We start from the raw sequence: 23163 nt of genomic DNA, 5'->3' as shown, positions 1-23163 counted from the left end.
ATATAACCATTGGTGTAAGACATAAAAATAACAAAGATTTTTTACTTTGAATGTAATATTTGCTCTGCTGCATTTATTTTCTACAGAAAGGGATAAAATGAGAGTGTTTAAGATTTTTTAATTAAAAAAAGTCAAGAAAAGCTTGGCTTTTACTGGCTAAATGGTATTGAAATTCAGAAGAATAACTTACCAAATATAGCAGGGTAAAATTACAGGGGGTGAAAAAACTTTACATGCGGAAATCTGTAAATAAATTCAATATGGCAAATGGCAGCATTATTCAGCTCCACAGGGTACAGACACTAGGTTTGCTAAATTTAGAATGTAGGGATTCCAAACATGTATTTAGGCTGTGTCTTCTCTCCTCCCTCTTCTCCTTCCTTCCATTCCCAGCTAGGTGCCCATTTCTTAGTTTTTTACAACATTAATGGTAGATGTGCTGCAGAATGCAAATTTCTGCTGTTAAACTTAGAATTAAAAAGAAAACTTGGATTTTAGAACTAAACTTCCTGTACGTTTGCATCATATTCCCATTATTCCAATGAGGATTGATTTCTATTAAAATTCCAGCCCATTTTAGTCTTTGTAATGAGCCTAAAATAGCTGCCAGCTTGCAGTGCTGGAATTAATGATAATTAAATGTAACACAAAATGTATTTCCATATTTTGTATTGCTTAAATGATTTCATCTCAGATGTAGTATGATTCTTTTTAGAGATGACTACTTCTATTTAATCTCTTTTCCAATTTTAATTTGGATTTCATATTGTTCCTGACTGTTTAATGAATATTTTGGGAGATGGCCATAGTGTTGTTAATTATACCGGAGACTGAGTATAATTAATTCTTTTGGACCCAAAGTCAGCTAGTTAATCGATTTCTGATGAAACTGAAGATTAAACATAGATAGTTCACTTCTTCCTTCATTCATTTTAATTTTTCCCTCTTTGAATTCAATCAGATTACTTTGGGAAGTCATTGCTGGCAAATCAATTTGTGAACCCATTTGGGGTATTATCCAGATGTTAATAGATGGATGATCCACTCAGGCCAGTCACCTTCCTATCAATTTTATTTTTATCTTTTTAAAGAAAACCTTTTAGTTCTTTTCAGTAGATTTACTAGCATTATTTGTAATTCCTATTTAAATTATTTTTAACTGCCTATTAACAAGAAGTTCATTAACTAAGAACAGAATAAAAAGGGGTCCTCAAAAGACTTCTCTGAAGACCAGACAATTCACACAGCAAAGGGGTTGTAGCAATGTAGAAGATGTTCCTCATATTAGTGATGCATTAACTCATGTGCTAAATTTGATTTTAGGGAATGGTCTGAAAAAGCTTGAACGAAAAAGAGAAAAATACATTAGTATGCCCAGGAGTTCCTGTCACTTTTTTTTTTTCCCCCCCAGTGCTATAAATAATGGTATATTTTAATTTTTGACAGCAGGAAAGGCCCTAAAGGCTGTAAGGAGATAATAAAAAAAGGGCAAGGAAGAAATTAAAAAGAACAGGAGGAGGACTTTCTTCTAGTCAATGAGAGAAACCTTGAGCATTTTTCATTTATTACTCTACAGATAGTAATAGATAGCTCTAGGTTTCATACTGCAATGGCTCATGATCCAAGTATACTGTATCACTGTATTCAATATCTTTCTGTGAACAGACTTAAGACATCTTTTAATGCTGTTTCTTCATGGGTGAGTAAGAGAAGAGCAGAAGTGTGCCAGGTAATTCATTATTTGTATTTTCTGGAGAACTAGGGCCAACAATGCAACATTTAACAATGGTTACTTACATAAATTAATCCCTTTTGAACAAAATGTGTAAACATACAATTCAATCTCCTCAGCACTTGAGCACTTTATATGTTAAATTTATATTAAATGCATTACTGAATAAAAGCCTAGGTATTAAATAAGAAACATTTTCTGTTTCTCAAATGAAGACCAGATGTGCATGATTGTCAGCATTTGTACTGTCCAACGTTCAAACAGTGACTTTGTCAACCTATAGAAACAAAGACTTCACCAGCTTAAAAGCTATTCAGTTTTCTAATTAATGTTCTTATGTTATACTTTTGGCAACCCTTCTGCATATTTATGGCTGTCAGTGGTTAACTTGAAGTTTCATTCCCACAACAATTACTGTTACATTTTAAATGAAGTGAAATGTTTGTAGTTTATCCAAATATTAAGTCTTTTTAAGTTCAGCTTTTTTTAGGGGGAATGTAGGTAAGTATTAAACAGTCATTAAAATGTAAAAATAAATAAATAACTTGCAAAGTTATAAATAAATAACTTTAAAGTTTACATTCTAGAACTGCAGAGTGCTAGATAAGGAATATATTTGGTCTCAAAGTTACAATATGAAAAGAAGCCTAACAGGAGTAATGAGAGATGTTTTGACTCAGTAAGACCTCCACTTATTATGAAAAAAATTATCTTCAAGTTCTGCCTTGCTCTTGGAGATCATGAAGAAAAGTAACCATCGTTCCAGGCCCAGAACAACTTACTCTTTAAATTTTCCTGTTGTCTTAGCTATCTGAATCTGGGAATGGAAGATCACAGTGTTAGAAAACAGCCTGCCTCTTTATAACCTTCTTATCCCTGAGGTCTAAATGAGGAGTGAATAAGTGATTAGATCTTCAGACTTGTGAAAGACTGCACACTAAATCTTAATGTGTCATAAAATGGAAATTTAGTCCTGTCTCTAGAAACAAGCATGTACTTTCATAGTGTTACGGTGCTTTGACTGGACACTACTATGGCCACTGTATTTAAGAAATATTAGTTGAATATTAAATTTGATTTTTTTATTAATAAAATGGCAGGGAGATTATTTGAAGTATAATCTTTAGAAACATTTTTCTTTAATGTAGAATTTGGCATGATTGGAAAGATAGCAACTTCCCTGAATTTTTTGAAGTTTGCAAAACTAGTATGAGATCTAATAATATTCCTCCAGAATTGCAATACTTATGACTCAGCCAATCATTTAAACTCAGAACAAAAAAACACAGACAGGGAAGCCTAGTCAAGAGACTGAGTTTTATGTTTTGTTTGCTTTTTTTTTTAGTGGGAAACACTCATGTTCATGTTTCCTGTGGAGATAATGAGAATCAGGGAGTCAAACTGTAAGTGTTAAATTCACATTTGTAGTGACATTTAAAGCTGAGAGTTCAGAGATGTGTATTTCAATGATGCTTTGCTTTTGTAGCTACTCTCACATTACCCAGCTATAAATGGACAGCTGATTATATGCATAGAGTTAGTGGATGTGAGATAAACAGCAGAATGCGCTACCAACTACATTTTTCCCTTCCTTTCCCTTTCCACAGCTTCACCCCAAGCCAGTGCAGTTTGATCATGTTGTATGGATAGCTAGACTCAAATGGGTATTTGACCATATTACTGAATCTAGTACTTCAGAAGTACCCAATTAGTATTCCGTGGAAAAGAGTGTCTTTTTCTATTTCTATATTTGGCTTTTAAGATGTATTTACCTAGATAAATTACGTGGAAATAATAGGAGGATTTGCTGAGTTGCAGGTGTTCCCTTTTTAATGAAAGAAGCAAATCCAATGAGACTACTTATCATATAATCAAAGCTGATTCTTGACTTTATGTAGAAAATATCAACAGATAATATAATGTTTAATTACACCTTTCATGAGAGGAACACAAGAAATCACCCTTAATTCTAGCAAATATAATGAAAGGACACTAAATAACCTGCTGCAGTGAACTGCCACAATGCAGACTGCAATAAAGGAATACTGTTAAGACTCAGAAACAAAGGACAGCCCCATGTCCTGCCACTCTTTTCTTTCCACTGCTGCACTCCCTTGATTTATCTTTCAAAATATAATTATAGTTATGCTGATAATGATAATGATGATAGCAGTGATAACAATAACAGCTGGTGTGGTAGAAGTTACTGCAAGCAAAATTAGTTTCATTCATTTAAAAAATAATCTGATCCATCAAACTGCTGGATATTGCTAAATGAAGCTATTGCTTACAGTATGTGCCAAAAGACTAAAACAAAAGCCTTCCAAAATTTTGTGTTGAAAATGCTGAGAATGACTCCAGATTTTTCAGTGACTTCGGTTGCCTAAAGCCACCTTCAGATTTTGTTATATTCAAGGTCAGTGCTACGAATCAAGAGTATGTGCAGTGAACCTTAATTTTGCTTGCTGGCTTGTTCTGTTTTTACAGATGCCAAGTATAGTCAAAAATCTATCTAAAAATCAAATCATATTACTTTGTCTTTAATTAGCTCTTTGTTTCTTCCCTGTAAATAGATTATGATTATTTAATGAGTTTGTTGTGCTACTATTAATAAGTATTTCATACCAAAGAGAATAATTCCAAGGTTTCTGTCCTAATTTTCAACTTTTCCATAGGTTTGTCCTTAGATATGTAAATAAGATTATAATCATATTTTCTTATGTACAACTACATTTCAAGCTGTCTACCAAAGTGATCCTGTGGATGGGGGGGGGGGGGGGGGGGGGGCAAAAAAACCCCAAATGCCAACAATAGCAAACAAGGAAAAAACCAAACCAAACCAAACCAGAGTCTAGACATAAGAAGACATACTCAAAGGAGTAAAAATGACCAGCTCTGAAGTTTGGCTTCAGAGACTGCATGATTTCTGTTTGCCACACACATGCATGACAGCTGTTTCTTAAAATTTATCAAAAGGCGAAGTGCCAAAATAGCAGGATTATTATTACTACTAGTAGTGCTATTAATAATAATAATTTTTCTAACTTTACCAGTCCTTTAGCTTCATTATTGGTCCTTCAGCAAGAGTTCTTCTTTCCTACGCTTGGTTCTTTATCAACAACACTCTACTATTTATTTCCCCTTAATTAGATTCCTCATTCAGTTTTGGGAGACTGAAGTAATTTCAAAGACGAGGGTTTCTTATGAAAAGGCATTTTCACTGAAAGGTTAAGCTGAAGAAGGACCACGATTCCATAATAAGTAAGCTTCTCACTTCAAAGAGAAGAAATTGCCTAAAGATCCAGTACCTTCTCTCAGAATTACTGAGGGATTTAAGCTATGACTGTCCAGAAACCCAGAAACCGTTCTACAGGCATAACCTTGAACTCCCTGATCCCAGCCTCTCTGAGCCAGAGGATTTCTTGATTGCTCTTATTCTTTGTGTCTCTTCGGAGTGTCCTGGAGGCAGCTATCTCTCCAGTTGGACTGCACAGTGAGTCAGATAGTGATTATAGAAATGACCACAACGTGTTGCTTAAAAGAAAACTGTTAAAACATTTCTGAGGGAAAGGTTTGAGCCCTGGATCACAACAGTTTAAAGATACCCATGTTCAAAGCAGAGGCAGAAGTTCAGGCCAATCCTTACTTTTCCTCTAGATTTTCCTTATTAACATGTAATTGGGGGGGGGGGGGGGCAGCAAACTTTTCCTGCTTATTTCATACTAAATCTGGCAGTGCTATGGTCTGCCTGATCCAGCCATTATCCTGCAAGAAAATCCTTAAAAAACAGATAGAATGAAGTTGTATTTCACTGAGGACCACATTTACAAGCCAGTATAGGCTCATTAATTAAACATTTTTTTACAAAATGTATTCTTTATCTGAACACATTTTAAAACTAGCTGTTACTCAAAAATTAAAATATTGTAGAGATCATGGCCATTTCGTACAGAAAACTTACCAAAATCTCCCATCCTAATCTAATTGCTAAGAAAATATTTAATGAGAGAAAGTAAGATGGTGATGTATAAAGGAATCCATTTCCATGTGATATGTGAATGTTTGTATTTAATTTTTATGAGGATAAATATTGAGCACCTGATGCTTCACAGAATTAATTGTCTGATGCTGGATAGACCAGCTAATATCATTATGGAAATATTCTGAGTGATATACTTGCAATTGCCATGCATATTGCAATAAGGCAGTACAGTGGGAACTCTTATTTGCCATGGCAACCATTAATTGGATATGCAGGAGGTGGTGTTTTGCTTTAAATAAATTTGACTGGGTCAGCAATTCAATGTTTCAAAGAAATGATTTATATTTTACACATTTTTTTCACATTTTTTCAATTTTTGAATTAGTTTTTTCTTCATATCTATGTGTTCCTCAAAAAGGAAAGGGATAAAATTGACTGGAACCCTGGGACATTTTGTTTTATGATTATTTTTGTGAAGGCACATTTTGTATTTCTAAGTCTGACAAATAAAAGCTGATTGTAATTACGTTTGTGTTCCTGCCATGTGTTCTCAGGCCTCTTTGTTGTTTCTTTCTCATGTGACTATTATTATGGATCAAATAGCTCTTTTGCATAGGTAATTTCCATAAAAATGTATAGTTAGTTGGGTTTTGATTTACAGAGAGTTTGACATAGGAGATCATCTTATTACATATCAGACTGGGATTCTGATTAAAATACATTGAGATGTATATGTGCAAAATTAACTTCCAAAGCAATGAATCCTAAGCACGTACTTAGAGAGAAATTAGTAAATTCTGAAGACAATAGATATTTCAAGGCAAGAAAGTGTGAAGTGCAAAGAGAAGACTCTACTTTGAGTTATACATTCCATAGCTGTGGCATATTCACTAATAATCTGTTTAGAAAGAATCTAACTATTTTTACATTGAGCCATGCTCTCAAACTACTGTTTTTTGATTGCAGGTGTTGTCACAATTAAAGACAGATGCAACTCTGAAGGCATTTATGAATGTAATTAATTTTATGCAAGTGAGTAGTCGTGCATAAGTCAAGGAAGACAACTGTTGTATTGAAGTTCATATTATTTTCCTTGCTTATCTGTGGAGGCTTCTTGTGACATTAATAAGCCAATATTCATGTTCTTCCATAATATATTAATATTTTCCTGGTTTAGGAAAGCATCCGGATTCAATACAGGAAAAAATCATCTCCCTAATATTAGTCAATGAAGATACTGATGCCTCAGAATTAGGTCCACAAAACTTCATCCTGGAGGGCGGCCCAGGACTGTCAGACCCCTGGGCATGTCAGTGCTTACAGGCCTGACCCAGCCCCAGAGCAGAATCTAGAGCAGGCTCTGTGCAAAGCGCTGCGTACTCCATGTGGACCAATATATGAGTGCTCTAGGCTGGGGAAGACTTACCTATAATGCACCATACCCCTGAATAATTTCTTGAATGTGTCCCAACCAACTGCAGCCTTTGTTTTAAAGATGTGGTGAAGGTGGGGTTTTTTTGTTTGCTTGTTTTCATAAGTAAAACTATTGTGATGTTTTTTTTTTTATATATATATAATAATTTGGTAAGTAGACAAGTCTTCCAGAAGTGGTTCTTGGACCTTTGCTTACCTGACAGAAACCAGCAGGGGAGAGAATAGGTCATCATAAATTCTTCTTGAGGATACTCTCCAGTTTTTCTGTGGAAATGACACCACCATATTCCAACCAATAGAATGCTATATAAAAGGTACATATCCTTTTTTTTTTTCATAGGTAGATACTAGTTTCCAGATAAAGCAAAATGCTTAACTGAATTTAGTCTCGGTATACCAGAAACTGTCTGTGACAGCTTTGTTCTAAGCATAATGAGGACATATTAACTTTAATTGAAGTCGTCACTAAGATGCATTGAGCTAAAATACTGATGCAGAGCTACAATGGTCAAAAAGTCATGATGATGACACAAAAATTTCTGGTTTTAAGATATCCTGTCATGCAAGCAGTTATAACTGAAGCCATCTAAAAACATAAGTTTAAACTTTAAATTATTCCATTACATTAACCCTGAATTATTACTTTTTGTCCATGATAATTAAAATAATATCAAGGAGTGTTACCAAAGGAGTGAGCAGGTTTAATTAAAAAAGGAAAATGGTAACAAGTAAAATATTTCATAGGACCATTTTCAGCCAATGGAACAAGTATCTTACTTATATTGTATTTAATGTAAATTAATCTATTCCTTAGAAATTCTGCATGTTTGAATATTTCATTTTTTTCCATCAAGGTTTCCTACTTCTTCCTCCAGGTTTTGTTGAGCTGCTTATTGAGGGATTTAAATACATGGCCCAACCTGTGTTATATTGGATACCTACAAATTAACAGTTTCAAAATTAGTGTACTGTTGGTTGCCTGGCTTACATTTAAACAACCAGATCATTAGCAGTGAGAGTGCAGCATAATTGTACTCTAACACACAGCAAAGGGTGCCCATGCTCAGTTTACACCAAAGTCTTTAACTGGTATGGCATCATTTTCCATATTTATTTGACCCGAACACTGTCATACTTTTTAATAATACTGCAATGTGAGCCAAGATCTTACTATTATCTTTAGAGATGCCTCCCATGTAAAAGAAGAGTACTCCTGATCTCTTGATTTGTTCTTCATTTTTAAATATTTCAGGAAGGCTACAGACATGTTCTTGCCTATTGCCCAGTCCATACTTTTAAAAAATTTTTTGCTCAGGGAAAAAAGGAGCAAAAAAGGCAAAAAAGAAAAAAAGTTTGGTTAGGTATTTTTTTATGTAATATTTAAACAAAAGTGCATCTGATTTATTTGCCAGCTCTTTTTTCTGTGTGAAATGCAGCATCTCTTTGGGGGGTTATTGCTGCCATCCAGGCAGCAATCATTTCACAGAACGTGACATTACTTGTTTAGAATTCAATTATGTTTTCTCTCATGTCAGACAACATTAAATGATTATTTGAATTTTGGTCCTTTGACATCAGTAATAGGTACAATTCATGGCAGATGACTCCTCAGATGTCAGAAGCTTGGACCAATGGAGAAAAACCTTTTTCTTTTTCATGTGGATAACAACTGACAATCAGGATGATTCAGAAGTGCCTATTAGAGTGGAAATAGTCTTTATTAATTTAATTTCTGCACAAAGAGATACTCAGAAGCTTGGTTGTGCACTCATTCCTTTTAAAAGACAGAAGTTTTCATGACACATAAGTTGGTGACTGATTTTCTTCACTCGGAGACCTCCTGCATGGCCACCCACAAAATCCTTCTCATCTTCCTTCCCCTTTGTCTGGGCTCTTGGTCACATCAGTGACTGATACGTTCACTACACTTCCAAAGACAGGGACCTTCACACTGAATGTCTCTCATCAGGCTTACTTGGTGGTGTTCACCTTCTCACCCATTGTCTAGTAGGAGTTGATTCATAGCTGGTAGCTAGAGCTCTTTGAGAGTTATCTAACGGTAGAAAGGAAAGAACTGCAAAGGAATGAATAAATTTGCCTCATTGGTGAATGAGGCTGTGCAAATTTACTTAAAAATGAAATGTAGGACGTCTGGTTAAATTTCCATCTAGTGTTTGGGAAACTGTATAGAAGTACTGGTCAAGTGTTATTTTTTCCTATTTGTTTTCCTTTTCCTTCTCCTTTTCCTTTAATTTACCTGCCTGCCAATTAGTAGAATTCCTTTATGATACAGATCTTGCTACAGTCACGTTTGCCTACTTTATTTCTAGGTTAATGATCTACACAGGATGGATCGCAAACCTTTTTAGGAAATATAGCTGCTCAAGTTCAGAAAGGTTGGTTATTACCTGCTGTAATTTATGAAGGGGATTATACTCGTAATCTTTCATCCACACTTATTTAACTTAGTTTCTACACAGCTTTTACAAGTTAATTGTTTTTGACCCAGTTCTCCCAGAAGTGTTGATTTTTGAATCCAAAAAAAAAAGAGTTAAAGAACCTGTGGCCTTTCAACAGAAACTAAGTGTCTGTCCTTTGACCCTTTTGAAATCTCTTCCTCAATAATTTAACATGATTTTTTAAAAGCAATTATTCTTTCACAAGATACAGCATTAAAATTATCACTATTCTTGGTGTGTTGGTTGTTTCATTTAATGGAGTTCATGAGAGGATCTCCTTTTCAGAGATACTTTTCCTTAGTCATTAGCCTCCTCAATTTGTGCATCTTTAGGACATTTTGCAAAACCCATATATTTTTCATGAGTATTGAAAAAAGTGGGAGGGTTTGTTTTCTTTGCATGGTGATTATTGGCTGGTATAGATATTTTTGGTATGTCTATATCATGTATTTATTTTTTAATTAAATTTTCCTTTAAAAATGGTTTTCAAAACTTCATAGAACTGAGCAAGTTGTCTCAGCCGCACTGTGTACATGGAAATGAATATGTACCTATTAAATTGTGGTACTCATTACTTGGAATATCTTGTTAAACACTATTAAGAATGGGTGGTTTAACATATGTCTTGGACTTTAAGTTGCTCAGATATAAAACTGAAACTGAACAGTCATCTATCAAAACAAAAGTTATTGTAGAATACTAAAAGAAGGCCATTGTTGGCTTTCTCAATAAATATTCATAATTTCAGAATATTTAAGGTCTTCCAGACATGTCTGGAATGTGGGGTTGCTCTATTTACAGATTTCCCCAAGAATCATCCTCAAACTTGTTTTTGAAGATTGTATCAAAAACTTTTTTAACAAATTTATGAAATTCAGAGTGTGTATTTGAATTATATTGTACCATGGTAGAGGTAATTTCAAGATAATCTGTACAACAGCCTAAAATAGAATGTTTCCACAATCTGTATACTTCTAGGCCCAGAACTCATTGCCAGTAGAAAGTTTTTGAATTAGCAGTTTAAGCACAATCAAATATTGCAATATACACATCAAATCATCTAGCTCTAAAAGCAAGGCTCACAATGAATACTGCTTACAGAAGTGAATTTTGCAACCTCTTGGAGAATCAGAAACTGAAAAAGAATTATGTTAGTGTTGTGGTTTCTCCGTTTTCAAAGTGTGATGTTCAAAAGTAATTATATAGGTATCACCTATGTACAAAAAAACCACTCAGAAATGCCCATTTTGGATTACTTGATGGTCTCAACAGTACAAGGGGAAAGTAGGTGTGATTTATTAAACAGACATGAACACTTCCCAAGCACTAAGATGCCTTTGTACTTTATGCAGTTATATTTCAAATTTTTAAAACAGATTTCATAGAATAATTTTGGTTATAAGGGCCCTTGGAAGTCATCTGGTCCAACCTCCTGATCAAATCTTAGCTAACTTCAGTGTAAGATCATTAGTCATTAAATTTGGGGTTTTTTATAAATAATCCAACTAGGTTTTTTCTTGGTGCACTTGAGTCCTTGCTTTTCACCCTTTCATTGTGTACCTCCAAGAGGAATTTAGCTTGGCCTTCTCTATAACCTCCCACTAGATTGCTGATGAGAGCAGTGAAATCCCCTCTTAGCCTTCTCCAAACTGAACAAACCCAGCTGTCAGCCTCTCCCTCTACGCCTTATGTTTCTGCCCCTAATTATCTTGGTGGCCCTCCACTGGATTTGCTTTCCTCTGCTGAACTTGCTCCAGTTAGTCAATGTCTTTCTAGTACTGGGGAACCCAGATCTAGACAGATTAATACTAAACAAAACAAATCTGTACAAAATTGCTTAGCACGTGTTCATGAGGTATAGAAAAATATGATTATTCTCCCTGAAACAGGCAATGGTGATCTCATTTGTCAAGTAGTAAACATAAACAGATGGCTAAGCACTACATTGGCTGATGTTGCTGGATGGATTCCTTTATACCTATTCTCAGTTGCAAATCTCTAATGCCAGTTTTGGATGTAAAGTAAACAGGAGGGAATCATCAAAGTATTTAACTGAATCCAATTAAATAATTCCTACTATTGAAGTTTTCCAGTAGTTCTTACATTGGAATAGTTAAACTGGACAATATCTGTGCAATATATAAGCAGTAAAACTTCTCTGTAGATGAATGATAACTTTTATATCTCCTTCTCCAAAACAGTATTCTAAAAAAGGTTTTTTCTCCAATTAATATCGGATAGCCACAAAAGAATATAAAAAGCTGAAAAGTATGTTTCATATTACAGTTTGGCTGTACTTTTCCACATCACTGCATATCCAGATTTGGCAAAGTTTAGAGTAGAATCTGAGAAGCCTAAAAAGGCCGCCCAGAATATATACTCAAAAATTGTATTCACCCGAAGCTTTTCTGAACTTCTTGAATCAGCAATATTAAATGACATTTCACACAAAAAGAAGCTCATTGACTTTTTATTTTTAGTACCTTTTTTTTTCCCCCTGGCTACGGATGTCATGAAAACAAACTCTCTCCAGTAAAGAAACTTTTGGCTTTCACTAGAATGTTAAAGGAAAAAAAAAAAAAAATCAGAATGTGAAAGACACTTTAAATAACTTATTTGAACTGATACTTTCAAGACAAATAATTTTCCTGGTATTGGGCCACAGTGATCTTTCTTCCTTGCCTAAATTCAAACAGCTCTCATCATTCTCTCCACCCTCAAGGCAAACAAGACTTACATAAGTAATCCTCCTTAAACACCTGCAGTATGCTACTAATGCAGTACTCTAATGGTCTTCCTAGCAGTACTGTCTTCCAGTGTGTTTTGCTGTACAATATGAGAAATGAAACCATCCACTTACAGACTTTTTTTATTGAGACTCCCTGTAAAAACATCTGTATTTCTAAAGAAAAAAAATACCTTGTTATTGAAACAAACTAGCATGGGGGTTTTTTGTGTTTTCTTATTGCCAGTGTAACAAAACATTTCAAAACCTTCGCATTATCAAATAGTTACACACGAATAATGCAATTAAAATGATTATTTATGTACTACATTGATGAGGGAATAATATTGGTAAATTGTGCTCATAAGATTATAACTATCTTCATATGAAAGCCAAGATTGAAGCTTACTTTAAAAAAAAAAAATTTCTTTTCTCTGTTCAAAACAGTGTGGTTATTGTTACACAGGAGGCAAAAGGAAAAATCAAATCAAACCAAATGCACGAGAAGAGTCCTTAATACTCTGGGTGAGGTGTCCATATTCTGCATTTATCAAAATAAGTAACTAACTAAATAAAACAGACAATACAAAAGAAAAAAAATTCTGAGGGTCTCTGTTATTTAAAATTCTACTAGCAAGTGTGAAAAAGTCCAAGCCATTTGGCTGTTCTCAGCTGTCGGCACTTTCAGAGCAATACTCAGGAGGCTTCCAGCTATCTATGGTCAAGAGATCTGGAGAATTAGAAATAACTGCTTTTAGCTGATTAGGTGCTGTATATAAGCAAACTGGTGTTTGCAGAACAGGCAGTGTTCTTTTGTTGGTTTTCAATGTAATTGTGTTGTATTGCTGTGCCTCTATTGCACCTTTTCATGTCATGTTATACCATGTCCTATACTTACACTTGCTGTGACAAGGCCAAACTCTACCTGATGAAATGTAACCCAGAGCCAGGGACAGGAATAAAAAAGATTCTTGCCTCCTCCCTGCTACAAAGTAGCCTTTGTGGACATTACTGGTATATCTTATACCTAGGAACAGAAAGAAGCCCTGTTCACATTTGGCCCAGTTTTAACAAGGATTTAGATTCAAAGTCAGAATAAAATCCAAAACTGAATTACTCTTGTCAGATTGTTGGACATCTAGAGAGACATCATGATTACGCATGTGACCCTTCACCACTACAAGCTATTTTCAGAATTGAACAAAGAGAAAAGAGGTATTCCAAAGTTATTTGAAATAGCATGGTTTTCCCAGTAGCTTCTATTCACCAAATGCATCTGTTTACCAAATGCATAAATTCAGATTTATGTTTTTCACCTTCTCTAGGATTTTTGTTTGGGTTTTTTGTTTGTATATTTCCTTGCATGTTTTTTTTCCCCTAGTCATAATAATTCTGTGAATAGACTAATTTTTTCAGTTGATACAAAGTTGTGTTTTGGGAAAATAAAATACAAACTAATAAATTTTACCCTGGCTAATTTATTAAAATGGAAAGAGAATGCATCAGAGAAAGAAAAAAAAAAAAGGAAATTCCATGCATATAAAGTGCATATAAACAGTTTGTCTTGTTATTTTAAGTTCCATTTCTCCATGCCAGACTTCAGAGAACAATAAGCAACTGTGTCCTTGGAAATTTACCCCTGGAACTATCCATTTGATTAGGTCCTTTTCTTTTTTCTTGTTTCTTCTTTCTCCTTTATACTGCTATTAAAAAACAACCAACCACCAACTCCCACCCCCAAGCACCACTTCAAACATACACCACTACCCCTCTCCAGACTCAGCCCTGCACAGATATTTTAAGTATATGCCTCTATACAAGGAGAGGTCATCTCTGAGGAAAATAAGACAGAGCAAAACTAAAACTTGACAATTAAAAATTTTTCATTGGAAAATAAGTATTTTCTACTATACTCTAAATCTACCAGCTTTTCTCATTATCAATATACTCAAAATATTGATTAATTTACTTTTAGGATGGGGTGGGATTTTTTTTGTTTGTTTTTAGCAGCAACAGTACCTGTAGCCACTGGGTTCAGTTTTCCTACCATGCACTACTCAAAATTGTGTATCTAGCATTGTTTATACAATTTACGTTAAACTGTAATGGAATGAGAAATCGGATTTGTTGGTTTGAAATTTCTCAGCGTGAAGAGAGTTCTTATCAATTTTACTTACAGGTCAGGTTAAATTCCTTGCAGGAAATGAGACTTAAAGATTTAATTTTTGCTTATCTGTATTCTGGTGGGGGGATGTTAGCAGTTTACAAGTCTCTACTGGGATTTAGTTTCCATTGCTTGCTTCAATCCAATGGAAATGCACCCAGTAACTTCAGTGTCCTTTATATCACGTACTTAATGAATAAACTGAAACCCTAGACAAGCTTGTGGGGGTTTGTTTGTTTGTTTATTTCTATCTTTCTTTTTTCTCAACCTTTCCCCCCCCCCATACCAAAATCAGTGAACAATACAAATGTGTTTGTGGCTTTTGTTAAAGAAACTTTTCCTTGCCTCTTCTCCTGTTATTTAGGTGAGAGAGCAAGGCACAGTTATTTGGTCTCCTTTCTCTTAGAAAGTGAATTTTAAGTCTGGGTACTAAGACTTTTTGTCAGTGAGTTCTATGACTTGTTCCTATGAAAAACATTATTTATTCCTCTTGCACCTTCAAATCCCAAAAGCTTTGTATAGATAATTGCATTCTATGTGCAGTTATGAGCATGACAATAAGCAATCAGTCAATTCCATTACTGTGAGGGTGATACTGTGAGGGCTATACCCAATGTCATTTGCTTCTCTGTAACACATGCACAACACTCTGAGTTCCAGTGTTTTCCTGTTATTACATTTTAAATCATACAGCTAACAATAGCTTTATAGTGACTTGGAAGCATGTCTGCTGTGAATACAAATACCAAGAGACCAGTAATTTTGTTTAAAAAAGCAGGAGTTTGATTTATAATAGGATAAGCAGGTCGGAAAATACAACGTTGTTCCTTTCAATAATAATAATAATAATAATAATAATAATGAATTTTTATTATAAAATGTGATAAAAAGAAATTGTATGCCTATGGTCAGAACATTATTTTCCTCTGTTAATGTCTATCATCAAAACCAAATGAAAGGGCAAGAAAGTAGTGGTTAAAAGTTGTTGTCTTTTTACACTATAGTGATAAATCTCTTGATTTTTAATGGGTTTAAACAAAGAAACCCACAAAACTTACTTAGAAATTTATCTTTGACATAATGCCAGAATTGTAAAAAAATACTTCTTCTAGCCACCTAAAAAGAATAGCACTAGATAATACAGTGTCCCAGACCTTACATTTGTGGAGTGGTGTACTTATCTGTTGACACAAAGCTGTTGTAAAAGTACTTTCCCTTGCCTGTGGGATTTTTCCCCAAACAAGGGGGAATCCTGAAATGGCAGAAAGCCACCAGAATAATTCCTGCTATTTTTCTTAGCAAAAGAAGGTGAAGGCATACCCTAGTTTATTCTAAGGAATGAGGTTGCTGTCCTTGCGTTTGCAACATTAGAGACAAAAGACACTCTAAACAGAACATGTATGGTACTTTATACATTTTCATGCTGCATTATTCTGACAGTCCTTTTTCTGTGATGTTAAGGACAATATCTCACTCATGGACTGATTGTCTGTACATATATACATCTAAAAATAAGAGACAGTCAGGAACTCATTTAACTTACTGTAAAACATTTTGCTTAGCATGCTGGGTGCAAGGTCAAGATGAATTTCTGTGAAAATATGCTGTTCAAATATTCATTAGATACCCACAACCTCACCTGAAGAGGGGAATACATAACTTAAAAAACTGTCTTTCAAACTCAGTTTGGAATAGGAATTTGAAGTGGAGTCTCCAGTATGCTCTGACCATGATGTCAATAGTTTTTCTAGAGTATTTATGTCTTAATCTTGCAGTCTATTAAGCAACTCAACACTCGTTCTCTTCTATTCTCTTGAATAACAGAACTAGAAGACTAAATTATCTCTCCTGTAATGACTGTCTAGTCCAATGTATAGTTTAATCATTTGGTACAAATTGTAAATGTTCCAGCATTGCAAGGTTGGGTGCTCATAATACATGTTTGCTGGTTACTCACTTGGGCTGTCATAGATAAAAGTTCAATTTCTATTGTATTAGGGCTTCTTGAAGAGCTCTCTGAATTTATAATAGAGTATCTTATCAGATAAATACAACTTCACCATGGCAGAAATATTTCTTTCTCACATTTTTCAGTGGGAAAAAAAAAAGGAAAATCCTTAATTTTCTCCCAAATCAGACAGGAAAAAATTTTGAAGGTTGAAATATATCATTAAGGTGAAAGAGCAATTTTTCTTCTCTAAGTCCATTTTTTTTTTCTCCTCAATACATACACACATATTCTGGATACTAAATGCAAGTTTTGATAAAGATGTTATTTTCCTTTTTTCCCCTAGAGCAATCATATTTTAGTCCCTTTGTCAAAATACATACTCTGATGTTATATGGGTTTTCCTTTCCTTTCCTTCCATATATGTGCATGTACTTTAAGGGGGAATTCTTCAGTGCATGATTCCCCTCTGTCTCCCATATCTCATAAAACTTGGCAAGGAGGAAAGTTTTCTGAAAGTCACATGCTATGGAAATACTACTGTAGCTAAGTCATAGTAGCATCACTATGTTTACAGCAGTTTACATAGAAGAAAATATTGCTCCTGTTTGCAAGATGAATAATGTTTTTCACCTCTTGAAAATACTACTACTATGGAGAGATGCTTTCTTAAATAAATATTGCTCATTTTTAAGAAAAATACAACTGGCTTTAAGAATACGAAGGAATTAGTGCCTGACTTTTCTTGAAATTATCATAAACATGCATGCTGAACATCATAGAAACCCAGATTCTTCTTTATGTTACTGACAATGACACAGAAACAATGATTAAGAGACAAAGTTAAAAAAAATCTTCTGCCATCAGTTTCTCTCTCCTCACTTTTAAGGAGGGAAAGGAAATTACTTAGCAAAATGGTTATTCTAGGGATATTTATACTTCGCACTGACTGTCTAAGGGCACAAAAGGGTATAAGGCTAAATGTTGTGTTAGGTATCCCTCAAAAATCAGTCTTAAAGCTTGCTCAGTATTCCTAACTACTGAAGCTCATCTTTTGCTTTCTGTTAGTTTCTGTCTAGCAAGGATTTGAAGAGCAAGTAGCTGGAGGAAACCTCCAGTTCTGTGCAGTCAAGGGTCCCAGATAGTTCTTTGCTGATGTCCCCACTCTAACTCCAAGCCACCTGGAAAGTTTCCTGCTTATCCCCCCAGGCAAGGCAATTCCAGCAGCTGGAGAGTTCAGACACCTGCTAAATCAGGAGCTGAGGAATGAACTAAATTCCATTATTTCAGAAACTAAACTATTCTACAAGAGATAACCTCAGTAGTATGGGATTTGATATTGTTGGGTGAAGCAACATAAAGTTCAGATTGTCTTGCTTCTCAGCAATGTAGCTAGTGGAGATCCCAGGGCAAGCCTATTTATAGCTACAAATTGCTGATGGAAATGCTATCACGGTAACAATCGATAAAAGACTGAGAGATGCTGGGCCAAGAAGTGATGCACAAAACACTGATAGATTTATGTGTGACTAAAACACCTAAAATTAATTTATTTTAAAGTGTGTGTGAGAGGGGATATAACTTTGTGTATATAGGACAGTTATCTGAGAAATTTTGCTTCTTTCATCAACTGAAGCAGAAATTGTCACATATTCCTGATTTTAAACCATGGCTATCTTTCCCTGGACTGGTGGTGCATAAATAAGAGACAATTAGAAGTAAGTACCATTTTCATCTGGATGAATATCCTGATCCTGAGAATTTTTATCAGCTCCTAAATTTTTCATTTTGGAAAAAAAAAAAAAAAATTGTTCAACATTTTAGTTAATTAGAACTGGGTTGAACCCAAACTTAATACTGATCTTTGAGAAAATTTAAATCGAGGTCTGAACTGTGTCCACCACCACTTTATATCTATGAAATTAAATCTTTAAAAAGACACCCAAAAGTGTTAGAGAGGAAGGAAAGTGTATTTCACGTGAGAAGTAAGAATGTCCCAGATGCTGTAATCAAGCAAATACGAGTCATGGCAAGCCCCGTCAGAACAATGCAAGAAACAAAGAGAAAGGTAAAGGCTAAGGAAGAAAGAAACGGAACGATTGCAATCCTACTAACAATTCTCTACCACTCAATAAAAAACTGTTGGAGAGCACAGATGTAGCACCACAGAGAAAAATCTAATGTTCCCTTGTGTATAAGCCCTGCCAGATGAGCTGTGAGTAAGCATTGTTAAACTAGCAATTTGTGCAGTTAGGATATTTTGCCCTGGCTATCTTGTGAGACATCAGAGAGTTTGTTCTGAGAGAATCATTGCTACACTTTTCTGGTCCAAGATGACCTTTTCTTACCCCACCTTGACTTCCTTTCTTTCTTCTGTATTTTCAATTTAAATTTCAAACTTACATTGATGAAAGTAGGAGAAAATAAAAGAGAATCATGTAGATGTTATGATTTACACCTGCTCAAAATGCTGCCATGTATAACAGCAGTCCAGGAACCAGTAGAGGCTGGGTCTAAGCCTGTCTTTCCTGACCCTCCCAAATCACTTTGCTGGTTACATCTTTGGCTCAAAACGTCTTTGTGGCATTCAAAATAATTTTTATGTTTCTTAGCACACTCTGTGTTTGTGATCTGTCTTTTCATTGATTCCCAGTTACTCCATTTTTCTCTTCCCTTGTTTATCTCTAAAGTCAGTTTTACATGGTTCACAGGGTTGCCCACCAGTGGTGATCATTGCTTGACCACTACAATTTGCATTTACAGACTGGAACCTCCTGGTATTATCCTGTGTCTGCACTTTTCCCTACCACATTTCACTCTAGAGTAGACAATTCAATTTCATGCAAAGTAAGTACTTGTTATTACTATAAACCAAAACCACACCAAAACAAATTTGGGCAATACTACCTGACTACTTGGTAACTGCTATCACAGCTGAACAACCTTGAAACCAGCTCACACCAAAACATACCCAGACAATTCCTGAGACCCTGCACTGTCAGGTCAGCCTGTGGCCTTTTTACTATAACTATACCAGTATCAAACCTGTCATGAGATTGAAAACATAGCTAAGAAACCAAATAAATACCGTGGTCATTGTCCTGCATACTATTCTTTGCCGGGATGGTTTTAATCTGGCTAACATTGGGGAATGATTATATGGGTTGCAGCTACTGCATTAACCATAGATTCATATATCCATTTTCAGGCCTTGCTTCAGTGACTAGGAAAGGTTGGTTTAGAAAGAAATTGAAAGGATTACAGTAAGAAAGGGAAGTTGTGTTGAAGGGCTAAATTTAGGAATGTAATACTTTCAAGTAGTAGATTGTTTTTGCTTGGTTGAGGACTGGAAGAAAAGTGATACAAGTCTATCTGTGAAAATAGTAGTGTTTTAAGGAGAAAGGCTAGGACCATACCAAGATAGATCTAGGCAGATCATAGGGAAGGACTATTCCTGATAGAACTTTTTTTTATAAAGGTCTGAGTATTCTATTTGGATTATTATTTTACTCTCACAACAAAAGATTTGGTATTTTATCGATGTTGGAAAGAGCTTTCCTAGAGATGTATGGAAGGTCATTGCAACATAGAAGTGATTTAGATTTTAGAAAATTTTATTTTTATACAGAATAGTGGGTGGGATTCAGGAAAAAGAATGAACTGTTTAAACCACAAACTGACAAATGTTTTCCTACTGAGTATGAGGCACCAATTATTAGCAGTATGAATGTGACATTATAAGCAACTGAATGCCTTATACTCTGACAGACATAATAATATATGTACATAATATATAATTTTCTTCTAAAATAACACCTTTTTATAGTTCCTATATACTCTTTTACTACAAGCTTCTTATTATTTCATGTATTCCTTTCTATACAGTAATTTCAGTACAGCCCAGTTTGTCTGTATTAGAAAGTTTACCCTTCATGTTCTATAATTTCAAAATTTTCAGTTAAAATATTTATTTCCAGTGCCTGGGACTTCAAATCTCAATTTTCATTTAGAAATATTTCTAGCTTTCACAGTTGCAAAGAAGGTCATGGGAATGTAACTCTTCTTCAAGACTGAAAGCACAGAATCTAAATTACAAAGAATCTTTTAAAGATGTTTTGGTTATTTTCAAGATAGATGAAAGCAATGGGAGAGAAACGTCAGTTCTTATTACTTAGTTCTCATGACTACCTTTGGTATTTGTTTTTGATGGGTTTTTGCAACAGCAAATTTATTTGATTAAATATTTCTGAGCCAAATAATTTTCCTTGCATGCATTTATACAGGTGCCAACAGGGATCATACTCACCTCAAAAACAACGTATTTGCATTGAAGGTTTACAAGATAGTTTATCTATTAGCTAACTCTGTCAGCCACATTTTCTAACTCTTTAAAACTGTATTTCTGCTGAAAAGCAAGTGGTCTTGGATTGTAACTGGTCTTTTTTTAAGATTTTTTTTCTCTAAGTAAGTGAATGGGTAAGAATGAACATTGCTGAAAAGAATCATCCTTGAAGAATAAGAAATTGCATTTCTCTGCAAAGGGGATAAAATCCACAGTTGTTTAAACTAGCCAATTTGAGAACAACTTTTTGTTTTTAACAGCTAGATCACAAAGATACAGTGAACACAATGATGTCTTCAACCTGTATTTTAAGAACTACTGGTATCAACAGCATTGCTTATATAAAATATCCCTCCTATGCCCTATGAAAATGCTATGTAAAAATTACTCTACAATCAATTCTTAAAAATAAACATATACATAAACCTTGAAAAGCACAACAAAGGCAGGAATATTACATATCATTAAACCTCCAAGTGTCTTTTTTTTTCCTAAGTGAAACTACAAAAACAGCTGGACTCTCTTACAGCACAAATTAATCCAAGAAGAAAAAAAAAAAAACAATGAAAAAAGAAACAACAAACCATAAACAAGAAAAAACACAACAAAGAAACAAACAGCAGCAGCAAAGGCACAGGTAAATCATCACTGAACTTGGCCAAGTATATTTAATAAACACTTGGATGAAAAATTAAAACTGCCTTGTATCTTAATGGGAGACTGTGTTTGGAAGGATCAAACATGCATTAGAGTAATACAGTCACCAGTAGCTGTCAGTTCAGCCAAATGACTTAGCTGCAGGATGCCTTCTGTGCGTCATAAAGCCTCCTCAAACTGACAAACGTTCTGCCACTTGCTGCAGATGCATGGCTATTGTGCACAGCAAGGACTGAATATGTCATTACAACCTCGTGTATCCCTAATTTGTATTGTCACGTGAGAGCTCAAACCTGGAATGAGGCCCTGAAGGCACAAGAACTAATGAACTCTGCCTGGCATTGGAGGAGCAATCCATCACCAACATGCGGTGGCCCTTTTCTTTAGACTGTGTTGATGAAAATTTTCTAATGTCTCATGCCAAGTGACATTTTCTTAACTGTGCAAGACAGAATGTTCTCCTAACATTAACCACCCATAGCAAAATACACTATGGTTAGAATATTCTATGTTAATTTGAAGTACTTCTCATTAAAACAATGGAGGAGACGAAGGGAAAAAAAAAAAAGAAAAAAAGGAAAAAAAAATTATTAGCCCAGTCTTCCCTGTTTAGCTATGGACTTAAAAAATAAATACAGAACTAAATGAACACTGTTATAATAGTAACATTTGTCTCAAACCATAGACGTATGCATGGTTTTCAGTAGCAGGCCAGCTTCATTAACAATATTAATGTTAACACTAATATCAAGTGTCTAATATTATGCTAAACCATTAAACTTTAACTGTATTTTTTTTTCCCAATCCTACTAAATTTGGCATAAAGGCTTTCAGATTGCCAGTTTTCTGCAGAAGAACCTTTGTCTCAATACAGCAAAATTTGAAAATCATGAGATTCTAGAAAGGTTTTTCAAGAAAAATTAGCTGCCCAGACTTTGTACTTTTCTAAAGTAAGTAAATATCCTCATATTTGTAAGAGGAGTTGGACAAGAGGTTTGCATGATTTTTTAATTTCTTTTTGCTTATGGTTTTCCAAGATAATATTTGACTTCTTTTAACCATAACTTTGATAATCCTAATAAGATCCAACTTTATGGATGTACCATGAGGAAGATTCCAAGTTACCTACTTTCATTACCCATTGCCTGCTCCAAGCTGCCCAGTCCTCTACGCTATAGGATAGTTAGCAAGTGCCTACTGTGTATCTGTGTCAGAAAGACTAAGGGTGGTTTGTGGCAGAGAAAAGCTACACTTGTAAACAAAACAACTTCTTCCCACGTTGATCAGCCCGAGTCTATCCAGTTCAACAGATAACAGTAGCCAGTAGCAAATATTTAGTGAAACAAGCAACAATTCTTTCCCTGAGACACTCTCAGTTTTCTTCACTCAGACTCTTAGAACTTCCAGAACCTGCATCCAAGTCACCATGTTGCTGTAGCCAGCTGAGTGTGAGCCAGCAACGTGCCCAGGTGGCTGTCACGTCCCCATTTCTCAGGATGATGACCCAGGTTCGCAGATTCGCAGGTCAGGGTTAAGGTGAAACGACACCAGGGATCCTCTAACTCACAAAACTCAACTTTTAGTCACTCACAACAGGAGCTGGCACGAAACTACCTCAGTAAAGCGTGTCACGCGCGCTAACCCCCCGTCACCAAACACGCCCCACGAGCCCTGCTTCTCTGGGGACCGGCTGAGGGGAGAAGCTCCGGAGATGCCTCCC

The 23163-nt window shown here is 35.1% G+C and overlaps 1 long non-coding RNA gene across 1 annotated transcript; it reads left to right on the top strand.

Moving 5' to 3' along the window:
• The first annotated feature begins 1486 nt into the window (after nt 1–1486).
• On the top strand, nt 1487–21633 carry LOC128142230 (uncharacterized). Its single transcript, XR_008235320.1, has 4 exons — nt 1487–1729; nt 3078–3135; nt 7352–7462; nt 21283–21633. It is a non-coding gene; the product is annotated as an uncharacterized LOC128142230 (long non-coding RNA).
• The last annotated feature ends 1530 nt before the right edge of the window (nt 21634–23163 follow it).

Source organism: Harpia harpyja, chromosome 5 (genome assembly GCF_026419915.1).
Source record: "Harpia harpyja isolate bHarHar1 chromosome 5, bHarHar1 primary haplotype, whole genome shotgun sequence".
In the NCBI taxonomy this organism is placed as follows: Eukaryota; Metazoa; Chordata; class Aves; order Accipitriformes; family Accipitridae; genus Harpia; species Harpia harpyja.
Note: the sequence above shows the minus strand (reverse complement) of the source record. Positions and strands in the feature narration are given on the sequence as shown.